Genomic DNA, 21,764 nt, shown 5'->3' with positions numbered 1-21,764 from the left:
CGACGAATTGCAGCTGTTCTCTTCAAGTAACACCTCAGACTCCTCACTGGATATAGTAGCAGCTGGTCTGGGTCGCTTGTTACAGAACGGAGACTCGCGATCCTGAAAAAGTCGAACCGTGGGTCCGGCACTCCAGGGTTCTGAGTCTTGGCAACAAACTCAGGGATGAACCTGAATGTTACCTCCCCCCATCCCCTTGAATGGGGGATGTCGTACGAGAGACCATGAAGTTCACTAACTCGCTTGGCAGAGGCCAAGCGAGCAGGAAAGCCGTCTTCCAAGACAGGTGGCAATCAGAGGCCTGGCGTAATGGTTCGAAGGGAGGTCTCTTAAGAGCCCTGAAAACCCGAACCACGTTCCAAGGAGGAGGTCTCACTTCCGACTGAGGGCAGGTACGCTCATAGCTACGTATGAGTAGAGAGAATTCCAGCGAGGAAGAAATGTCCACTCCTTTCAGCCTAAAAGCCAAGCTTAAGGCTGAGCGATAGCCTTTCACTGCTGAGACCGAAAGGCGCATTTCCTCCCGCAAATAAACAAGGAACTCCGCTATTGCTGGAATAGTGGCATCGAGTGGAGAGATACCCCTCCCACGACACCAACCACAGAAGACTCTCCACTTCGCCTGGTAGACTCCCTCAGAGGACTTTCACAGGTGCCGAGACATCCTCTCCGCAACCTGTTGCAAAAAGCCTTTCTCCGTGAGGAGACGCTGGACAGTCTCCAGGCGTGAAGCCGAAGCGAGGCTACGGCCTTGTGGAAGATGTTGCAATGTGGTTGTCTGAGTAGCTCATGTCGTGGGGGAAGTTCTCTCGGAAGCTCCGTCAGGAGCTGCAAAAGGTCCAGGAACCATTCCGCGTGATGCCATAGCGGAGCTATCAGAGTCATCGAACAGTTGACCGATAGTCTGGTCCTGTTGAGCACCCTTCTCATCAGACAGAACGGTGAGAAGGCGTACATGTCGATGTTGTCCCACCGTTGTTGGAACGCATCTTGCCAGAGTGCCTTGGGGTCCGGGACTGGGGAGCAGTACAGGGGCAGTTTGAAATTCAAAGCTGTCGCGAACAGATCCACGGTCGGGGAACCCCACAAAGTCAGGACTTTGTTGGCTATCTGAGGATCCAAAGACCACTCGGTACTCACTATCTGCGAAGCCCTGCTCAGACTGTCGGCGAGCACATTCCTCTTGCCAGAAATGAAGCTAGCTGATAGTGTTATTGAGTGGACTCCAGTCCACCTCAGAATCTCTACTGCAAGATGGGATAGCTGCTGTGAAAAAGTACCTCCCTGCTTGTTGATATAAGCCACTACTGTGGTGTTGTCGCTCATCACCACCACGGAGTGACCCGCCAGGGTCCGTTGGAACTGTTGAAGAGCCAGAAAAACGTCCTTCATCTCTAGCAGGTTGATGTGCAGGTACTTTTCTGATTCTGTCCAAAGGCCTGAGGTCCTCTGGTCCAGAATGTGCGCCCCCCCACCCTTCTTTTGACGCGTCCGAAAACAGTGTCAACTACGGGGGGAGGACGAGAAAATCTACTCCCTTTCGCAGGTTCTCGTCGACCATCCACCACCACAGGTCCGCCTGTTCCGAAGGTCCTATCGGGACATGGAAGTCCTGGGAATCGGATCCTTGATTCCACCGGGACTTGAGCCGCCACTGCAGGGATATCATCCTGAGACGGCCGTTTGGAACCAGACGAGCCAGGGAGGACAGGTGACCTAAGAGACGCAACCACGATTGGGCGGGAAGCTCTTCTCGCCTGAGGAAGGCTTCCGCCACCCTCCTCAGCCTTGCTATCCTGTCGTCTGATGGAAAGGCTTTGTGGAGATTGGTGCCTAACAACATGCCTAGATAAACCAGTCGTTGGGACGGCTGCAGAGAGGACTACTCGAGATTTACCACGATCCCCAGATCCTGGCAAAGTCACAGAATCCTGTCCCGTGTCGAAGAAGGGTCGACTCCAAATCTGCTAGGATCAGCCAGTCGTCCAGATAACGAAGGAGACGGATGCCATTCCTGTGCGCCCAAGATGAAATCAGGGTAAACACTCTGGTGAACACCTGAGGTGCTATGGAGAGACCGAAGCACAGCACCTTGAACTGGTAGGTCTTGCTGTCTAGGCTGAATCTCATGTACTTCCTGGAAGACGGATGGATTAGGATCTGGAAGTATGCGTCCTTTAGATCCAGTGTGCACATGAAGTCTTGTGGTCTCACTGCAAGTCTGACCGTGTCCGCTGTCTCCATGCTGAAGGGAGTTTGCTTGACAAACTTGTTCAGAGCTGAGAGGTCGATGACAGGTCTCCAGCCTCCAGACGCCTTCTTTACAAGAAAGAGTCGACTGAAGAAGCCTGGGGAGCCATCGACGACCTCCTGGAGAGCATCCTTCTTGAGCATGGTCTCGACTTCTGCCCGAAGGGCCAGCTCCTTTACCGATCCCATGGCATAGGAGCTCAACGACACTGGATTCGCTGTCAGGGGAGGTTGAGATGTCGTGAATGGGACGTGATAGCCTTGGCCAATCACGGAGACCGTCCAAGCATCAGCCCTATGTTGCTGCCACCTGTGCACGCAACTTTGAAGGTATCCCCCCACAGGTGGACACGCGGGGGGGCTGCCACTCCTAGCGCTTGCGGCCGCGGCCGCTCCCTCTAGGAGTCTTGCCTCCCCTGGAGGACTTACCGCCCCTCTTGTCCTTGGCTGGAAAGGGCTGGGGCTTAGACACCACTTTCTTAGCTGCCGGCGCCTGCTTTGGTGTCTTGCAAGGCTGATGCTGCGGTTGCTGCTGAGCAGGAGGCTTGTAGGGCCGAGATGCAAGGGCCCTTTGGAGGAGGGAGTCTTGGCTAGACTTCCTCCACCTCTCAGCTGTACATTCCATGTCTTGAGGCTCGAACAGATTCCCCCCAAGGAGGGAAGCGTGCCTGAGCCTGCAGACATCCACGGCGGGGACCTTCGGATGGATCTTCTCGGTCACCCCATCACGACGCTTCAACACCGAGTTGGCCCATAGGTTGGTAACCTGATGTGCCAGGAACTCGATGGAGCGAGTGCCCGAGAGGAGGAAGGTCTCCAGGGTCTTACTATTGGTCTCCTTAGACAGATCCTTGGAGTGCAATAGGATGCCCAGAGAACCTAGCCAGATATCCAGCCACAAAGTGGCCTGCATGGCGCACTTCGCGACCTTCTCATGGCTCAGGATCTCCGATGCCGAGAATGTCACCTGCCGGGCGGAGAGCTTCTCGAGAGGAACTCCCCTAGCGAGCTCTTCTACCGAATGATGGAGGGGAAGAGCGAGGCTAGACTCCCCCATGATCTCAAAATACCTCCTCTGCTAGAGACGAGAAGGTGGGAGGAGTTTGTTCCCGGCAGAGGAACGACTGGAGGAAGCGAGAACCGCGAGTTGAGCATTGGCCCTGGCTCTAGCACTCTTCAGCCCCTGGGACCAGGGCAAAGCCGCGCTGGCCTTGGGGGGCTTCTGAGTTCCGTACACCTGATCCAGGACCATGTCCTGGCCTTCACGGGGGCGATCACAGGGTCCATGAACCCGTTGAGCTGTCTCATCAGGCTCAGAACCTGCCAGAAGGCATGCTCAGACTCTTGCTGGTCTCCTCCTTGTGGACTGGCAGCTAAGTATCCTGTCCCCGGAATCTCTTCCTGGGGAGATGCGTGGACGTTCTCCCGGGGTGCAGCTGGATCCTGATGAATTCGAGAAGAAGACTTCGGAATAGTCTTGGAGTCCTTGTGTTCCCTCCTGGGCGGGATACATGACCCCAACAAAGAGGTCTGGAAGGCGCCTTCCGCGCGAGACGATTCCCCTCCACGAGGAGACGACTCCCCCCTTGGTGCCGAGGGGGACACCGCTACCTCACTGGATTCTCCTGAGGACGGAAAAGCCTCGTCCTCGGGAGAAGGAGAAAACGCCTGCGAAGGGGTCGGAGCCTTCCTGACGGACCTCTTAGGAACCAACTTCTCCCTGGGAAGTCACCACGAAGTCCATTCCTCTCCTTCTCTTCAGCGGGGGCGAGGCCGCCGTTGGCTTGTGTCCTTGATCGGCGAGTGCCGGCTTCATAGCCTTCACTAACGCCCGCATCAGAGGACCAAACCAAGACTGCCGAGACACGGACACAGAGTCCGAAATTCCCGCTGGAGGGAAGGGGATCGGGCGATCCTTCGGAGTGGACACCACTGGACCTGCCTGTAAGGAAAAAGGGGAAGAAAGTTGCTCTGACCTCTCGGATGGGTCTTCCCTATCCTGAAATAGAGACCTGCGCTTAGGCGGAGGCGATCCTGATTGCGGTCTGGCAACACGCGTCCCTGCTGCTGTCGCGAGCTGCGGAACCCGATGCCAACGGGGGTCGTGCTGACGCTCGTGCGTAGGTGAAACTAAGGAGTCGCACGCGAGAGGCTATTGAAGCGTGGGCGCGCAATCGCGAGGAGACAATCGAGCGCGGGATCGATCGCGCGCGGGCGTGCAGGCAAGTAAGCTCGTGAGCGAGCGAGCGCGTGGGCAAGCGAGCGCGTTGGCGAGAGAACGCGTTCGTGCGTGGGTGAACGAGATCGCTCCGACGACCGCTGTCGATGGTGTCCAGGGGACCTGTAACGCGTGGGAAAGCGATGGCGAGCAGGCAATCGATGGTGTGCTAGTGAACACTGGCGCGTAGGCGAGCGATGGCGCGTTGGGGCAGGGTGGCGCGATGGCGAGCGATGGCACATAGAACGCACAGGCGAGCGACCGCGCAGGCGAGCGACCGCGCGTGAGCGAGCTGGTAGAAGGAGACCCATGTCTCTCCAGATCCTCTGGACGCCGACGAGTGGGAGAGCGCTTGCGCGCAGGCGAAGAGTCACGCGAGCGGTCAGGAGATCGCCGATGTTCAGGTGATCGCTGACGCGCTGGGGACCGTTGACGAGCATGCGAACGTTGACGCGTCTGTGATCGCTGGCGAGCAGGCGGGCGACGCGTGGAATCCCGTGTGGGAGCTGCTGGCACGGTGCGCAAAGGCGAACGTTCACGAACGGGCTCAGGAACAGGAGGTGCATGGGCGCGAGGGCGTACAGGAACCTTGGAAGTACGCGTTGGAGACCGCGAGTGTTGCTGCGCTGGAACAGGCTGATGAGCAGGATCGCGAGGGCGACGAGAAGAAGAGTCCTTGTCCAAGACCTGAACCGAAGTTCTAGGTCGCGCAGGCGCACAGGGCGCGTGTCAGGAACTGGGAGCGCAGGTGCGCTCTGACGGGCAGGAGATCTAGTGCACTGAGGAGAACGATGGCGCGCAGGGCGCACAACAGGAACAGCAGGATGTTCGATGTCCTCAGGAGAGCACTGGCGAGCAGTGGGGCGACGAGCAGGAGAGCGCCTGTGCGCTAACACTGCAGAAGGGCGCGCAGGGGAACCCTGACGCGCAAGGGAAGCACCCACACCGTGGGAGGCAACCCTTTGCCCCGAAGGGACCGTTGCCCGTCGGATGACGAGGTCAGACTGCTGTCCATCTGCACCAGTAGCGGAAGGTCTGGAAGGCGTTGGAGAACGAGAGCAATCCCCGGAGAGGTCTAAGGAAACAGGACCTGCAGGCTGCTTACAGCGAGGAGAGTCCCCATCGGAGGAAGGAGGCGAAGATTCAAAAAGGCGCCTCTTAGCACCCTTATAGGGAGATGGGAGGCCCTTGCGACACAGCGGACGGTGAGCCTTATGGCGAAGGCGGCCACGAGGGGGGTCGTCAGGATCATCACTCCCCCGAGAGGGAGGCTTGGCCGCAGAAGAGCCCGCGGGACTCCCTTCCCCTTCGAAGAATGTACAGAAGGGGGAGGAGAGCCTTCAGCAACGTCATCCACATCAGGAACCGCAGAGGTTTTCCCAGACCCATCGGAAGCCTCTGCCATCACGACGTCGATGATAGACAGAGGATCTACCTCTGCTATCACCGGCGACTGCTTAACAGCGGCCCCCAACTGGACAAGGTCAAACAGGGCTTCCTTGGAGGGCAGGCCCTTCAGCCCCAAGGAAGCCCAAAGCTGTAAAAGATCATCATGAGACGCAGGATTATTATCAAAAAGCTCCCCCGGAGGAGGAGGGGGAGCCGCCCCACTATGGGATGTGACGCCCTCTCCCCCAACCAAAGGTCGGGAAACAGAACTAGGGCCTGCGCTCCCACTCGGCGGTCTCTCCTTAGGAGCCGGACGAGGGGGAGCTTCGGAGGTGGTTTGGGCGGCGGAAGAAGAGTCCCAAGAGCCTTCCTCCTTCAAGGCAACCCCAGAAGGAGAACGGTCTCTCTTGGACTTCTTCTTACGCCGGCGGCCAAACCTCTCCCACTGGGAGGCAGACCACTCCCTACACTCACTACAAGTATTTTCTCTGTCACACCGTCAGCCTCGACACTGCGGGCAAAGGGTGTGAGGATCCGTATCCACCGCAGACATGAAAGTACCGCAAGGGCGACCGGCAATACCAGAACACTTGCGCATGGTGGACATCCAAGGGCGAGGCCAACTTCAAACACAAACAAGCTGAGGAAAACCAAAAAAGATTAAGGCTGTCAAACGAGGACGATGGACAGACACGTCTGTTCATCGCCGGAACCAAAAGGGAAGTGAAGCAAATCACCGGTGTGTGGGGGGGGGAAGGGGTAGCAAGCTACCCCTTTCCCTACCCCCGCTAACTAGCGCGGGGGTAGTTAACCCTCGTTAAAATCTATTGGCTCGTCATTTCAGCTACGCCGAAAGTAAACCCAATGTAAATAGCGTGGTTTGTATTTCGGTTACGGAACAAATATAAATTTATTCAAAATTTATCACTTGTTCCTGTGCAATATACAAACCTATTCTTTACTGTGGAGACTTACCTAAAGTGAGTGGAAGTCCAAAACCAACTGGCAGTCAACTGTCCCGGGATGGCCTCTGTTTAGCGATATCTTGAGGGACTGTACACTACGAGGATAACGGCCTGGGCAATCATTACTGGAGAATAATCTGTTGGCACATACATCGTAGCTATTTGAGCCATGCCCTCTACTAATGTATATTTCTCCCCGTCTCCCCCTAACAGGAGGACGGAGACATAACACATATATACATGTTTATGTGGTTGTCCAAAGAGCATGACATTCTCCCACAGAAGAACGAGACCAGCTGTGCCAAGCTCCCCAAATGCTGCATCCAAAGAGAAGGGAAGATGAAGTAGAAGTGGTCAGTCACTGCCTCATTCATCCTAGACTTACTTCACAGGTAACCTCCACCCTTGAGTCTCTGATACTTGTCCCACAAGGGAACTGAGGTGTTTAGACACATTATGAGCAGCCACCACAGGACCTATTGAGAATGTGTCTAGGCTTATGTCTTGTTGGTAGCGGGAGGTGAAGGTTGTTTAACGTTTCCACCTGCTTCCTTGAAGTACCTGCTGAACAGAAAAATTCTTTCGGAATGCTAGGGAAATATTTACTCCCCCTGACAGCATGGGCATGAGGACATCTACCCGATGTCAAGGTGTCTGAGGCCCATGCCCTTTTATATTACTCGTCTAATCCAAGAGGCAATCGAGTTCTTCGCGATTCTCCTCTTGGTCTTCCCTGTGCTGACGAACAGCTTGTTGATTTGGGGTCAAGTTCTTCTTATCCTTATGAAATACAGTATAACCTCATCATCTTTACAGGGCATAGTAACACTTGATCATTATCATCTGTTACCGATCAGACTCCAAATCCGAAAGGACTCGAATCTAGGATTCACTAGGGACGGATTTTGAGGCTTTGCAACAAACTCAGGGACGAAACCAAGTGTGACCTGCCCCCCATCCCCTTGAATGGGTGATGTCATATGTAGACCATGTAGCTCGCTGATTCTACCTGCAGAGGTCAAAAGAAAACCATCTTAAAGGCTGTCCTTCTCCAATGCTTGATGTAGAGGCTCATAAGAGGCTCCTTTCTGTGAACATAAGACCCTGACAATATTCAAGGTGGTGGTCTAATTTCCGACTAAGGACCTGAACACTCGAAGTTTCGTATGAGAAGTGACAATTCCGTGGAGGAGGAAAGGTTAAATTGATTCAGTTTGAAGGCAATATTCCAGGCTGAATGAAAGCCTTTCACAACTGCCACTGAGTGGAGATTTTCCTTCCTGAGGTACAGTAAAAACTTCGCTACTGCTGGAATACAGGCACTGAGTGGAGAGACACTCCGTCCACGACACCCACCACAAAAGACGGACCACTTCGCCTGATACAGCACAGACTACGACTCCCGGAGGTATCTTGCCATACACCAAGCAACTGGCTTCGAAAAGCCTCTCTTGCGAGTAGTTCCTGGATAGCCTCCAGATGTGAAGACGAAGCGATGGTATCGCTTGGTGGAAAATCTTCACACATGGTTGTCTGAGTAGCTCGGGAAGTGGAGGGAACTCTCTTGGTGCCTCTGTGAGCAGATGCAGAAAGTCCAGAAACCATTTTTCATGTTGCCACAGTGAAGCTATGAGGGTCTTTGCTGGATTTTGCAATGCCCTTCCTTGTTCAATAGCCTCCTTACTAGGCAGAAGAAGGGGAACACATAGATGTCCATCTTGTCCCACATGTGTTGAAAAGAGTCCTGCTCTAACGCTTTCAGTACTGATGATCAGTACACCGGAAGCTCCTGACATCACAGACAGGTCGATTGTCCATTCAAAGCCAACTCTCTCATTTCTGTTCAGAATGTTCACCCGCATGTTCTTCTTGCCCGGGATGAAGCAGGATGTTAAGAAAACCAAATTTTCTTCAGTCCACCTAAGGATTTTCATGGCTAGCAGGCATAGGTTCTATGAAAAGGTCTCTCCTTATTTGTTTAGTGGGAAAAATGTTATTTTTATTACTAAAATAAATTTTTGAATATACTTACCCGGTGATTATATAAGCTGCAGCTCTGCTGCCCGACAGAAAAACTCTACGTTCAAAATACGCCAGCGATCGCTATGCAGGTAGGGGGTGTACATCAACAGCGCCATCTGTCGAGCAGGTACTCAGTACTCAATGTAAACACAGAACTCAATTTTCTCCTCGGTCCACTGGGTCTCTATTGGGGAGGAAGGGAGGGTCCTTTAATATATAATCACCGGGTAAGTATATTCAAAAATTTATTTTAGTAATAAAAATAACATTTTTCAATATTAAACTTAGCCGGTGATTATATAAGCTGATTCACACCCAGGGGGGTGGGTAGAGACCAGCATTAATTGTTTACATTATTATGAGCTAAGTATTTTGTATTTCATTTTAGCAGTTATTCAAAATAACAAACATAAAATAAATAAGTACCTGGTAAAGAAGCCGACTTGAACAATTACTCTGCCTTTTTAAGTACGTCTTCCTTACGGAGCCTCGCGATCCTCTTAGGATGCTGACAGACCCCTAGGATCTGAAGTATCAAGGGTTGCAACCCATACAACAGGACCTCATCAAAACCTCTAATCTAGGCGCTTCTCAAGAAATGACTTTAACCACCCGCCAAATCAAGTAGGATGCGAAAGGCTTCTTAGCCTTCCGGACAACCCAAAAACAATAATAAAACATTTCAAGAGAAAGATTAAAAAGGTTATGGAATTAGGGAATTGTAGTGGTTGAGCCCTCACCCACTACTGCACTCGTTGCTACGAATGGTCCCAGAGTGTAGCAGTTCTCGTAAAGAGACTGGACATTCTTAAGATAAAAAGACGCGAACACTGACTTGCTTTTCCAATAGGTTGCGTCGATTATACTTTGCAGAGATCTATTTTGTTTAAAGGCCACGGAAGTTGCGACAGCTCTAACTTCGTGTGTCCTTACCTTCAGCAAAGCTTGGTCTTCCTCATTCAGATGGGAATGAGCTTCTCGTATTAACAGTCTGATAAAATAGGATAAAGCATTCTTTGACATAGGCAAAGATAGTTTCTTAACTGAACACCATAAAGCTTCAGACGGGCCTCGTAAAGGTTTAGTTCGTTTTAAATAGAACTTAAGAGCTCTTACAGGACATAAGACTCTTTCTAGATCATTTCCAACCATACGAAAAGTTTGGAATATCGAACGATATTGGCCAAGGCCGAGAAGGCAGCTCGTTTTGGCTAGAAAACCAAGTTGTAGAACATGTAGCCGTTTCGGATGAGAATCCGATGTTCTTGCTGAAGGCATGAATCTCACTGACTCCTTTAGCTGTGGCTAAGCATACCAGGAAAAGAGTCTTTAAGGTGAGATCTTTCAGGGAGGCTGATTGTAGCGGTTCGAACCTGTCTGATATAAGGAATCTTAGTACCACGTCTAAATTCCAACCAGGTGTAACCAAATGACGCTCCTTCGTGGTCTCAAAAGACTTAAGGAGGTCCTGTAGATCTTTATTGTTGGAAAGATCTAAGCCTCTGTGACGGAAGACTGATGCCAACATGCTTCTGTAACCCTTGATAGTGGGAGCTGAAAGAGATCGTTCTTTCCTCAGAAATAAGAGGAAGTCAGCTATTTGAGTTACAGAGGTACTGGTCGAGGATACGGATACTGACTTGCACCAGTTTCGGAAGATTTCCCACTTCGATTGGTAGACTCTAAGGGTGGATGTTCTCCTTGCTCTAGCAATCGCTCTCGCTGCCTCCTTCGAAAAGCTTCTAGCTCTCGAGAGTCTTTCGATAGTCTGAAGGCAGTCAGACGAAGAGCGTGGAGGCCTTGGTGTACCTTCTTTACGCGTGGCTGACGTAGAAGGTCCACCCTTAGGGAAAGTGTTCTGGGAACGTCTACTAGCCATCGAAGTACCTCGGTGAACCATTCTCTCGCGGGCCAGAGGGAAGCAACTAGCGTCAACCTTGTCCCTTCGTGAGAGGCGAACTTCTGCAGTACCTTGTTGACAATCTTGAACGGAGGGAATGCATATAGATCTAGATGTGACCAATCTAGTAGAAAGGCATCTATATGAACTGCTGCTGGGTCCGGGATTGGTGAGCAAAATATTGGGAGCCTCTTGGTCATCGAGGTTGCGAAGAGATCTATGGTTGGCTGGCCCCAGGTGGCCCAAAGTCTCTTGCATACATCCTTGTGGAGGGTCCATTCTGTTGGAATTATTTGTCCCTTCCGACTGAGACAATCTGCCATGACATTCAAGTTGCCTTGGATGAACCTCGTTACTAGTGATATGTCTAGACCTTTTGACCAGGTGAGGAGGTCCCTTGCGATCTCGTACAACGTCAGAGAGTAGGTCCCTCCTTGCTTGGAGATGTACGCCAAAGCCGTGGTGTTGTCCGAGTTCACCTCCACCACTTTGCCTTGAAGGAGAGACCTGAAGCTTTTCCAGGTCAGACGTACTGCCAGTAGCTCCTTGCAGTTGAAATGCATTGTCCTTTGACTCGAGTTCCATAATCCCGAGCATTCCCGACCGTCTAATGTCGCACCCCAGCCTACGTCCGATGCGTCCGAGAAGAGAACGTGGATGGGAGTCTGAACAGTCAGGGGAAGACCCTCTCTAAGGTTGATATACAGTGAACCCTCGCTACTTCGCGGTTCGACAATCGCGGATTCACCACTTCGCGGGGTTTTCCCATAACCCATATATATATACATATCGCGGATTTTCCGGAAAATTCGAAAATACCGCGAAATCTGAAGATAACCAAATACGATATTTTGTTACCTGTAATTCCATTAATACTGTAATTAGTAATATCTGCTCTTACTGATTGTTCATTGCATTACATATGATATATAATTCAGCACAGAAAGAAATAAAACACGAAAAGAGAATGTGATCATACGATAATTCAGTACGTAGTAAAATTAAATCGAACATGAAACGCAAATCAGATGCAGTCATACCATATTAGAATGGTGTGTACTGTAATGGATGTGCTTCTTTTCCATGAATCTTTTGTATGTATACGTACGTAGTACAGTACTGCATCCAATAATATTCTTTGTTGCAAAAATCACATTTCGAATAAGTACTGTAAGCGTACGAGAGAGAGAGAGAGAGAGAGAGAGAGAGAGAGAGAGAGAGAGAGAGAGAGAGAGGCGTAAAATAGCGTACGTACGTAAATTTTTATTATTATTGTTATTATTATTATTATTGTTGTTGTTGTTAATAAAATTATTATTGTTATTATTATTAATCATTATTATTATTATTATTACTGTACTGTACAGTATTATTATCATTATTTATTATTATTACGGTACCCTTGTACTTAATCTACGTACGTTCAGTATGCGCGGGGCATCTTCTATGAGTAACCAACGCACCATGTACTGTAAGACGGGTTGTGATTGGTTCAAGCGCTGACAGATGACGAATCAAAACTCAAGTTTTGTTATCTAGCCTGTGATTGGTGTTTTGCCCGCATCTTCAACTTCCAGCATCACAGTTCTCGCGGGTCTGCATCGTTCACTTTCTCTTTCCCCGTATTGCTGAGTAGACGTTCTTAACTTTGTGAAGTTTAATCTGTGCTGTGTGCGACTGTTTTAAGTTGAACTTTTTGTTGAACTTTCTGTTACAATGGCTCCCAAGCGTTCTGCTTCTAGTAAGGCTGGTAGTGAGCCTAAACGCCACCGAAGAATGATGACGATAGCTGAGAAGGTTACGCTTCTCGACATGTTAAAAGATGGTAGAAGTTACGCGGCCGCCGGCCGCCATTTTGGCATCAACGAATCCACCGTTCGCTACATCAGGAAGGACGAGGCGAACATTAGAAAGACTGCTGCAATCACCTTTAGCAGATCAGCGAAGCGAGTCGTTACAACGCGTAATAAAACGATCGTACGCATGGAAGGTGCTTTAGCTGTGTGGATTGCCGACTGTCGGAAGAAGAACATAGCGTTGGATACGAACACCATCCGAACAAAGGCTTTGAGCTTGTATGAGAATTTTGCGGCAAAGGAACCTCATGACGACGATGGCGACCATGCTGAAGAAGATGATGATGTAGATGATCCTCAACCAGGGACCTCCACTGATTCCCAGCGTCAGAAACAACGTTTTTCCGCCAGCAAAGGATGGTTCGCGAAGTTTCAGAAACGCTTCGCCCTGAAAAGCGTTTCCCTGCATGGGGAGTCTGCTTCCGCTGACACTGCCGCTGCTGAAACTTACGTGAACCAGACTTTCAAGAACATTATCGCTGAAGGTGGATACAAGCCGGAACAAGTGTTTAATATGGATGAAACCGGCTTGTTTTGGAAGAGAATGCCGTCGCGAACTTTCCTGTTCAAAGAGGAAGCCAAAGCCTCTGGCTTTAAGGCATTCAAGGATCGCGTTACCCTCGTGATGTGTGGCAATGCTGCTGGATTTTTGTTAAAGCCGGGGCTTATTTATAAGTCGAAAAATCCTCGCGCTTTGAAAAACAAAAATAAGAATCTCCTTCCCGTGTACTGGATGCATAATCAAAAAGCATGGATTACGAAGACGCTGACCTCCAACTGGTTCCACCAGTGTTTCATCCCGCAAGTCCATGAATATCTCTTAGAGAAGGGCTTGCCATTCAAGATCCTTCTCCTTATGGATAACGCTGGTGGACACGCAACTGACCTGTCGCGTGAGGGCGTTCAGGTTGAGTTCCTGCCACCCAACACCACGTCATTAATTCAACCAATGGACCAGGGGGTTATCAGGGCGTTCAAGGCCCTCTACACGAAGAATACCTTGGCGGACCTCGTTGCGTGTGTGGATGCTGCCCAAGATGACGAGGATGAAGACTTCAACTTGAAGGCGTACTGGCGGCAGTACACCATAGCCACGTGCCTGCAGAATATTCAAAAGGCACTTCAAGAGATGAAACCTGCAACCGTAAATGCGAGCTGGAAGAAGCTGTGGCCCGATATTGTTTACGACAACAAGGGATTTACTCCGTCGGAAATCCAACACTCTGCAATACGGAAATCTGTGCAGTTGGCTGCCATAATTGGGGGTGACGGGTTTGGCGACATGACGACTGAAGACGTCGACGAGTTGTTGGACTGCCATTCCCAGCCCCTAACTGACGCAGACCTCGAAGACCTGACGAAATCGGCAAGTGAGGAAGAGAGTGAGGGTACCCAGGAAGAGACCCAAGAAAATGTAGAAGAAACGGGCTTAACATTAGAACGGCTCGCCAAGTTCTGCAACCATATGAAGGAGGCGAAAGAAATGTTGCAAGAGTGGGACGAGGATATGGTTCGCTCGATGCAATTCTGCAACAAGGTCGATGACATCACGACTCCCTACAGGATGCTCTTGGATCGAAAAAAGAAGCAGCGGCAACAACTTCCGATCACAATGTTTTTTCAGCCTCGCAAAAAAGAGCCAGTTCCTCCTGCTAGTACGCCTTCGGAAGAAATTGAAGAAGTTGAAGAGGTGTCCCAGGAAAAGACACCTCCGTCTGAAGAGACGTAAAATACTATCATTGACTGCACAGTAGAACACATCATCAGCTTCATCATCATCATTTCTACTGTGCAGCAAATTCATCGCCATCGTCATTCAAGTTTTTCTTGAACTTCTTTCGTGGTGAGTACAGTAACAATCTTTATTTTTTACTTTAACCTGTTTTATAGTTTAGTAATGTACGTACTGTATGCATTAAGTTAAAGGGAAGGTTTTAAAAGTCTACATGTTGTAACCTATCATATTTTTTTTGTTTAAAATTTACATTTACGTACGTAAAACAATCTCTCTCTCTCTCTCTCTCTCTCTCTCTCTCTCTCTCTCTCTCTCTCTCTCTCAAATTGTTTTCCTGCTTTGCTACGTACAAGTACTGTATAATTTATATTTGTAAGGTAACATATTTTGTAAATGCTTTGTACTGTAAATACTGTATGTACTGTATCATTATTTATCACTATCATCATGCGTGTTAAATGCCTTGTTTGTTCTGAGCGTGGTTGTTTACTGAGCGTACACGCCGTCGTTTCAGGCGGCGTCATAAAGAAAAAGATTTCATTTGGAAGTCCTAAGAAAAATACGTAAACTAAAACATTGGTAATAAAAAAATCAACATACAGTACTGTATAATCAATATAATCGATGCAAAAACTAACCATACGTACATATATGTGTACACTAAATGAGTTTGTTTCTTCATTATGATCAGAGATGAACGTAAACAAAACATTGGTTGCCATTTTTTATCGTGCTTTTTAGGTGTTTAGGAAACACATGATATAAAATCGCCTTTAATATTTGTGCCTGTTTTAGTTTAGGGTGCTGTAGTACATGCATTAAGTGTTCTGTACATTACAGGGTGTAAAGGGTGGTTTGTTAACAGTACTACGTACAAGGGAAGGTTTTAAAAGTCCGAATATACATGTTAAATAAATAGGTAAATATGCTGTCACTACTTCGCGGATTTTCACCTATCGCGCCCGCGTCTGGAACCTATCTACCGCGATAAACGAGGGTTCACTGTAGTCCTTTCACCAAGTCAGACAAGACTTTATCTTTCCGGAAACCGGGATCGAGACCGCTTCTAGCGTCTTGTCCTTTTTCCAGTGAAAAGCTAGATGGTATAGAAGAGGACGGAGGTGTAGTCTTCCTAGTGACACAAATAGATCCACGGATGACAGTGTCCCTACCAGACTCATCCACAGCCTGACTGAGCAGCGTTCTTTCTTCAGCATCTTCTGGATGGATAGCAGGGCTGGGGGCTGATCGTCTTGTTCAGCAACGTCCTCATCAGAGGGTTCCTCATCCGAAACTGATGAGGAAACGGCAACGGAGTGGGCAACGTCTGACTCGCTGAATCCGGTCGCACTGGTGGATGCGTAACGGAGCCGGACGCAATATCATGGAACTGCTGCACAGTCTGTGAACTGTCAACAACCATGGGTGCGCGAGGAAGTACAGCGTCAACCCGAAACTGTCTAGACCGTCTGGGTTGTGCAGTCAACACCCTACCGGGTTGCTGAGGTTGACGCACTGCGTCACAACAAGTCACCTCTGCTGGTTGTTGAACGTCCTGAACGTCAACAACCACCTCCGAGCGTCGCTTAACGTCAACGTGCGACTGGCAACCCACACTGGGTCGCATCGGTGGAGGAACCACCTCAACTGGCAGACGCGAGTAGGTTACCTCAGCGTCAACAGGGCGCACAACCGACCGGTTGGAAGGTTGTTGGCCAGAAGGAGGAACCACCTCAACTGGCAGACGCGAGTAGGTTACCTCAGCGTCAACAGGGCGCACAACCGACCGGTTGGAAGGTTGTTGGCCAGAAGGAGGAACCACCTTAACTGGCAGACGCGAGTAGGTTACCTCAGCGTCAACAGGGCGCACAACCGACCGGTTGGAAGGTTGTTGGCCAGAAGGTTCTTCTCCGTATTTAAGTCCTCTATCAAGGACGCAAGCTTGGACTGCATGGCTTGCAGCAAAGCCCATTTAGGGTCTACGGGAGCAGGTGTGGCAACAGACGGGGTTAGCGACTGAGGCGGAACCGTTTATCATCCCTGAAAGCCTTGTTATGTGTGACATAATAGTACAGCAAAACTTCAAAGGCTTGACAAAAGCTGAGAAGTTGACCTGTAAACAACTTGGAGCGTCTCCTGGCTAGGCGCCATGGCGAGTCTACCAGAATTGAGAAGTCTATCTGGGCAGAGGCATGAACTCCCAAGCCGAGAACTTCTCTCGTGTCATATCAGACTCTCGCTCTATAAGCCAGTTTAAAAGAAGGGAAATCAAAGGCTGCATCCCTAAAAACTCCTCCTGGTGCAAAAACCAGTCGCCTAGCCAACGTAACGCTCTCTAGGAGAGCGAGAGAGCACTAGCTTATATACAACGGCTTCGAAGTAGCTAGGCCTAGTGTAAGTTCTGACGTTTAGGCGAACGAGGAGCAGCAGTTACAAGATCCGGACGAAGATCCTTAAAAAAAATCATCATGATTTAATTAAAGTCCATAGGAGGCTAAGCAGCTTAAGGCTCCTCTCCATCTGACAGAGTCCTCAAGGGAATATCAGTAGGAGGGAGAACAGCAACTTCCCCATCTACAGGAACCTTGTCCGATAAAAGCAAGGTTACCTCAGTGAGTCTCTCACTGGAGCATTAGTAGCAGACCAGAAGGCAACGTCATGTAACTGCTTGACAGTCTGTGAACTGTCAACAACTGAACTGTCAACCACAACAGGTGCGTGAGGACGTACAGTGTCCACTCGAGACTGCTTTGACTGTCTAGACTGAGCAGTCAAAACAACTCTAGAATGCGGAGGTTGACGCACCGCGTCAAAACAAAACAACTTAGACTGTTGTTGTACTTCGCGAACGTCAACGGAAGGTTCCGTGCGTCGCTGAACGTCAACATGCGGCTGGCAGGGTACACTGGAACGCATGGGTGGCGGGACTCTCTCAGCTGGAGTGCGGCAGAAGGTCGCCTCAGCGTCCACAGGACGCACAACCGTGGTTGGTTGTAGGCTAGAGGTTGGTGTCAACCTTCTCCGCAGGAAAGTCCTTCATCAATGACGTTAACTGAGACTGCATGGTCTGCAGCAAAGACCACTTAGGGTCTACAAGAGCAGGTGCGGCAACAGACAGTGTGACTGCCTGATGCGGTACCGCTTTGCCTCTCTTAGGAGGTGAGCAGTCGTCGGAAGACTGCAGCGAGTCCGAACTGACCCAGTGACTACAACTGGGCCGTTGGACTTGCGCGGAAGGGACCGACTTGAGCTTAAAAAGCCGCGAGACCTTGGTCCATGGTTTCTTACGAGAAACCTCTTCCGCAGACGAGAAATAAATGGGCTCTCTCGTCTTTGTGTGGGTGGGGCGATCTTGGGTAGATACGCCCGAAACCACGGAGGGAAAAACGTCTGTTCGTTGATCAAGGCCTCTCGAACCCATAAGTCGTTCGACATTACTTCTCCCCTGGGCTTGGGAGCTTGCAAGAGGTCCCGGACTAGGTGAACGACAGGCACGAACAGACGAACCCTCGGACGCAACACTGTAACACTTTGCGCATATCACTTTATCGATTTTCTGTTTTGCACTTATTCACTGAAATCGAAACTTTTACTGATTTCTACCTGAAACACGCAATTCTACCCTTCATTAAAAGGTAGTAATTGCGAAATCAGTCGTATAATGCAGCTCATTAATACTAGCAAAAAACAGAAAACATATATAAAGATAAAAAATTCAGTGGCTGGGAAAGAGACTAAACACTAGTTCAAATAAACTACGTTTACAATCTCTCACCGCACATAGCCTGGGGACAAGAATAAAACCCTAGAAACGTTTTACCTTCCTCCCCGTTCAGAGACTAGGGACGAGAGTAACACGAGAACAACGTTACCCGCTTGAACGGAACGTTTTCTCTCCTCTCTCTCCCTCCGTCTCTATCTCTCTCTCTCTTTCTCTCTTGATTTCGCACCTAAGAGAAGAGCCCAATTATATATCGTCAAAAAAACATGTTATTTGACTAAAGGAAAAAACTGAAAGGTTTTCCAAATAAAAAGTTCCTTTAATTTAGAATTTAAAACATTTAAGCTAAGAAAGAATGAACAAAACGTCAGAATCGATTTACTCTTACTGCAAAGTGAAACCGTGATACACTCTCTCTCTATCGTAACGATAGAGCGCATGTTGAACGTCCTGAACGTCAACAACTGCGTAGTCTAAAAAACTAAACGTTAGTTCATCTTTGAAAACAGTACGAAGACTATCAAAGAAATTCTTTCATAAAACATTAAATTTAAAAAGTTTTAAATTCTTTAAAGGCTAAATACGATATAACGGGCTCAACGTTGATTAACTTCGGTTCCAAGTTAGGACCGCCTACTATCAGGAAAGGTCGCATATAAACAAAACAAAAATTTATTTTTATATGTTTATAATAAATGGAAAGTTAATCGAAGAGGCCTAATAAAGGCGGAGAGATATAAAATATATAGATCTATAACGTGTTAAGCAAAATTACTAAAAACCTAAACACACTTCCGTCTAAGGGAAGGGTCGGCCATTTAAAAGTGAAAGAGAGTCCATACTCTCTTTGTCACCATAATTTAATCTATCCAAAACGAGTTCAAGTTTTGAGATGAAGATAAAACACCTGCATAGCAAAAGCTCAAAACTAGAAATGTGTACTTCACCAAAATATGTGAAAACCAATCCAGTAAGCAACAGCGAATTTAGTAGGTCTTGCCGGTGGCACGACAGAGAGAAAATTGAGTTCTGTGTTTACATTGAGTACTGAGTACCTGCTCGACAGATGGCGCTGTTGATGTACACCCCCTACCTGCATAGCGATCGCTGGCGTATTTTGAACGTAGAGTTTTTCTGTCGGGCAGCAGAGCTGCAGCTTATATAATCACCGGCTAAGTTTAATATTGAAAATACTGTAGTGTTGACACTCATCCGCACTACATAATGCCCTGAAAGGAGCTGATGGAAGTACTCGAGGGTCAGACAGGCTGTCCTCATTTCCAGGAGGTCATGTGGCACCACCATTCGGATTCGGACAAAGTTCGGATGCCGTCAGGTGTAAGAGATGACCACCCCAAAGTTCTTTTAATGCATCTATGAAGAACAAAAAAAATCCAGGGGAGGAGAGAGAAGATTTGCTCTTCTGAGGAGGTTGGTGTCTGACACCCACCAACTAGTTCTCTCTTCTGTTCGGGTCCCACCGGTACTAGGGTATTTGGTGGGTCTCTGTACAGAGACCAGAACGTCATCAGCTGTCACTATAGAAACTGTATGTGGAGACAACTATTGGGCACTAATTTCTCGAGGGATGTTAGATGCCCCAGCTGTTTTGCCACTGGTATTAGCAATTTGCCTCTTGAGAGAAAGATCTGCCAGTACTTGATCCCCTGACAGAAAGACCTTGCCTAGTGTGGTCTTGACCAAAGATTGAACAGTCTGAGGATGGTTAGTCTGTGAAGGGTAAGCTACCGACCATTCCTCTTCACAAGGGCGAGCATTGGTAAGTCGAAGGCTGATAAGGTGCGCTGGTTTGCGAACGTCTTTTAGTGCGTCCTGCTGGAAGTGTGTGCTCGTAAGGTGAGAGCTGGAAAAGCAAGTCTTTCTCGGTTCTTACAGGTAAGAACAATATCCCGGGATTGTGCCTATTGTCCCCTCCTAAGGGTTAGCAAGTTCCATCGAGTGGAACAAGCGAACTTGAACCTCAACCGAAAAGTCAATTCTCCCTGGTTCCTCTAAAGATTGTGTAGCAAGTAACATCTCAAGTTGATGTCAAGGCTATGAAGGAGGGGAGAATCTTGCTCCAGCTGCCACCAATCCAATAGGAGTTGGCCAAATAAGTATGTTATAATCGGTAAATCAGGGTAGCCAGTACTCCTTAGAGGAAGATGTTATTACAGCGAATCGCTTTTGGGCAAAAGACCAGTCGGTAACGACCGATCACACACAACTACTTCCGAAAGGTAAAATTAGACGTACAGTATCTCCAATCTATTGTTAGACAGGTAATGTATGCATAAGTCCATCTACGGACCCACAACACAGACCAGGGAGGAGGACAAACATACGGGCATAGCCCGAATTATTAGTTGTGTCCAGAACTCAATTGGAAAACGTTGATAAACATTCGTAACCGAGACCTCCTCTTTCCATTGAACGACAAAAAAGTTTGTATTTCTTTGTCCCCGATCGGAAAAACTGGTATAAGTTTCGAAGGTCACCTTTCAGGAAACAGATCCCTTATGCGAAGTTTCTAGTCTCAGTATTTTTCAAAACTAAGACCTCCGATCATAAGTTATGAAGGAACTGCCTGGGATGAAGGGAGACTGCATATCCAGTATGCCTGGTTACGGGAGGGAAGAAGAATAATGTATAGCTTGGTTACAGGAGGGAAGAAGAACAATGGATAGCCTGGTTACGGGAGGGAAGAAGAACAAGGTATAGCCTGGTTACGGGAGGGAAGAAGAACAAGGTATAGCCTGGTTACGGGAGGGAAGAAGATCAATGTACAGCCTGGTTACGGGAGGGAAGAAGATCAATGTACAGCCTGGTTACGGGAGGGAAGAAGAACAATGTATGGCCTGGTTACGGGAGGGAAGAAGAATAATGTATAGCTTGGTTACAGGAGGGAAAAAGAACAATGGATAGCCTGGTTACGGGAGGGAAGAAGAACAATGTATGGCCTGGTTACGGGAGGGAAGAACAATGTATGGCCTGGTTACGGGAGGGAAGAAGAACAATGTATGGCCTGGTTACGGGAGGGAAGAACAATGTATGGCCTGGTTACGGGAGGGAAGAAGAACAATGTACAGCCTGGTTACGGGAGGGAAGAAGAATAATGTATAGCTTGGTTACAGGAGGGAAAAAGAACAATGGATAGCCTGGTTACGGGAGGGAAGAAGAACAATGTATAGCCTGGTTACGGGAGGGAAGAAGAACAATGTACAGCCTGGTTACGGGAGGGAAGAAGAACAATGTACAGCCTGGTTACGGGAGGGAAGAAGAACAATGTACAGCCTGGTTACGGGAGGGAAGAAGAACAATGTATAGCCTGGTTACGGGAGGGAAGAAGAACAATGTACAGCCTGGTTACGGGAGGGAAGAAGATCAATGTACAGCCTGGTTACGGGGGGGAAGAAGAACAATGTATGGCCTGGTTACGGGAGGGAAGAAGAACAATGTATAGCCTGGTTACGGGAGGGAAGAAGAACAATGTATAGCCTGGTTACGGGAGGGAAGAAGAACAATGTATGGCCTGGTTACGGGAGGGAAGAACAATGTATGGCCTGGTTACGGGAGGGAAGAACAATGTATGGCCTGGTTACGAGAGGGAAGAAGAACAATGTATAGCCTGGTTACGGGAGGGAAGAAGAACAATGTACAGCCTGGTTACGGGAGGGAAGAAGAACAATGTACAGCCTGGTTACGGGA

At 48.9% G+C, this 21,764-nt stretch overlaps 1 long non-coding RNA gene across 2 annotated transcripts in view; it reads right to left on the bottom strand.

The window, feature by feature from the left end:
* The window catches only part of LOC137659502 (uncharacterized), a 197,008-nt gene that overhangs the window by 5,667 nt on the left and 169,577 nt on the right, over window positions 1-21,764 (bottom strand). The gene's annotated exons all lie outside the window — the stretch shown is intronic.

The sequence above is a fragment of the Palaemon carinicauda genome, chromosome 20 (genome assembly GCF_036898095.1).
Source record: "Palaemon carinicauda isolate YSFRI2023 chromosome 20, ASM3689809v2, whole genome shotgun sequence".
NCBI classification, from domain to species: domain Eukaryota; kingdom Metazoa; phylum Arthropoda; class Malacostraca; order Decapoda; family Palaemonidae; genus Palaemon; species Palaemon carinicauda.
The sequence above is the reverse complement of the archived record's forward strand: the minus strand, read 5'-3'. Positions and strand labels throughout refer to the sequence as shown.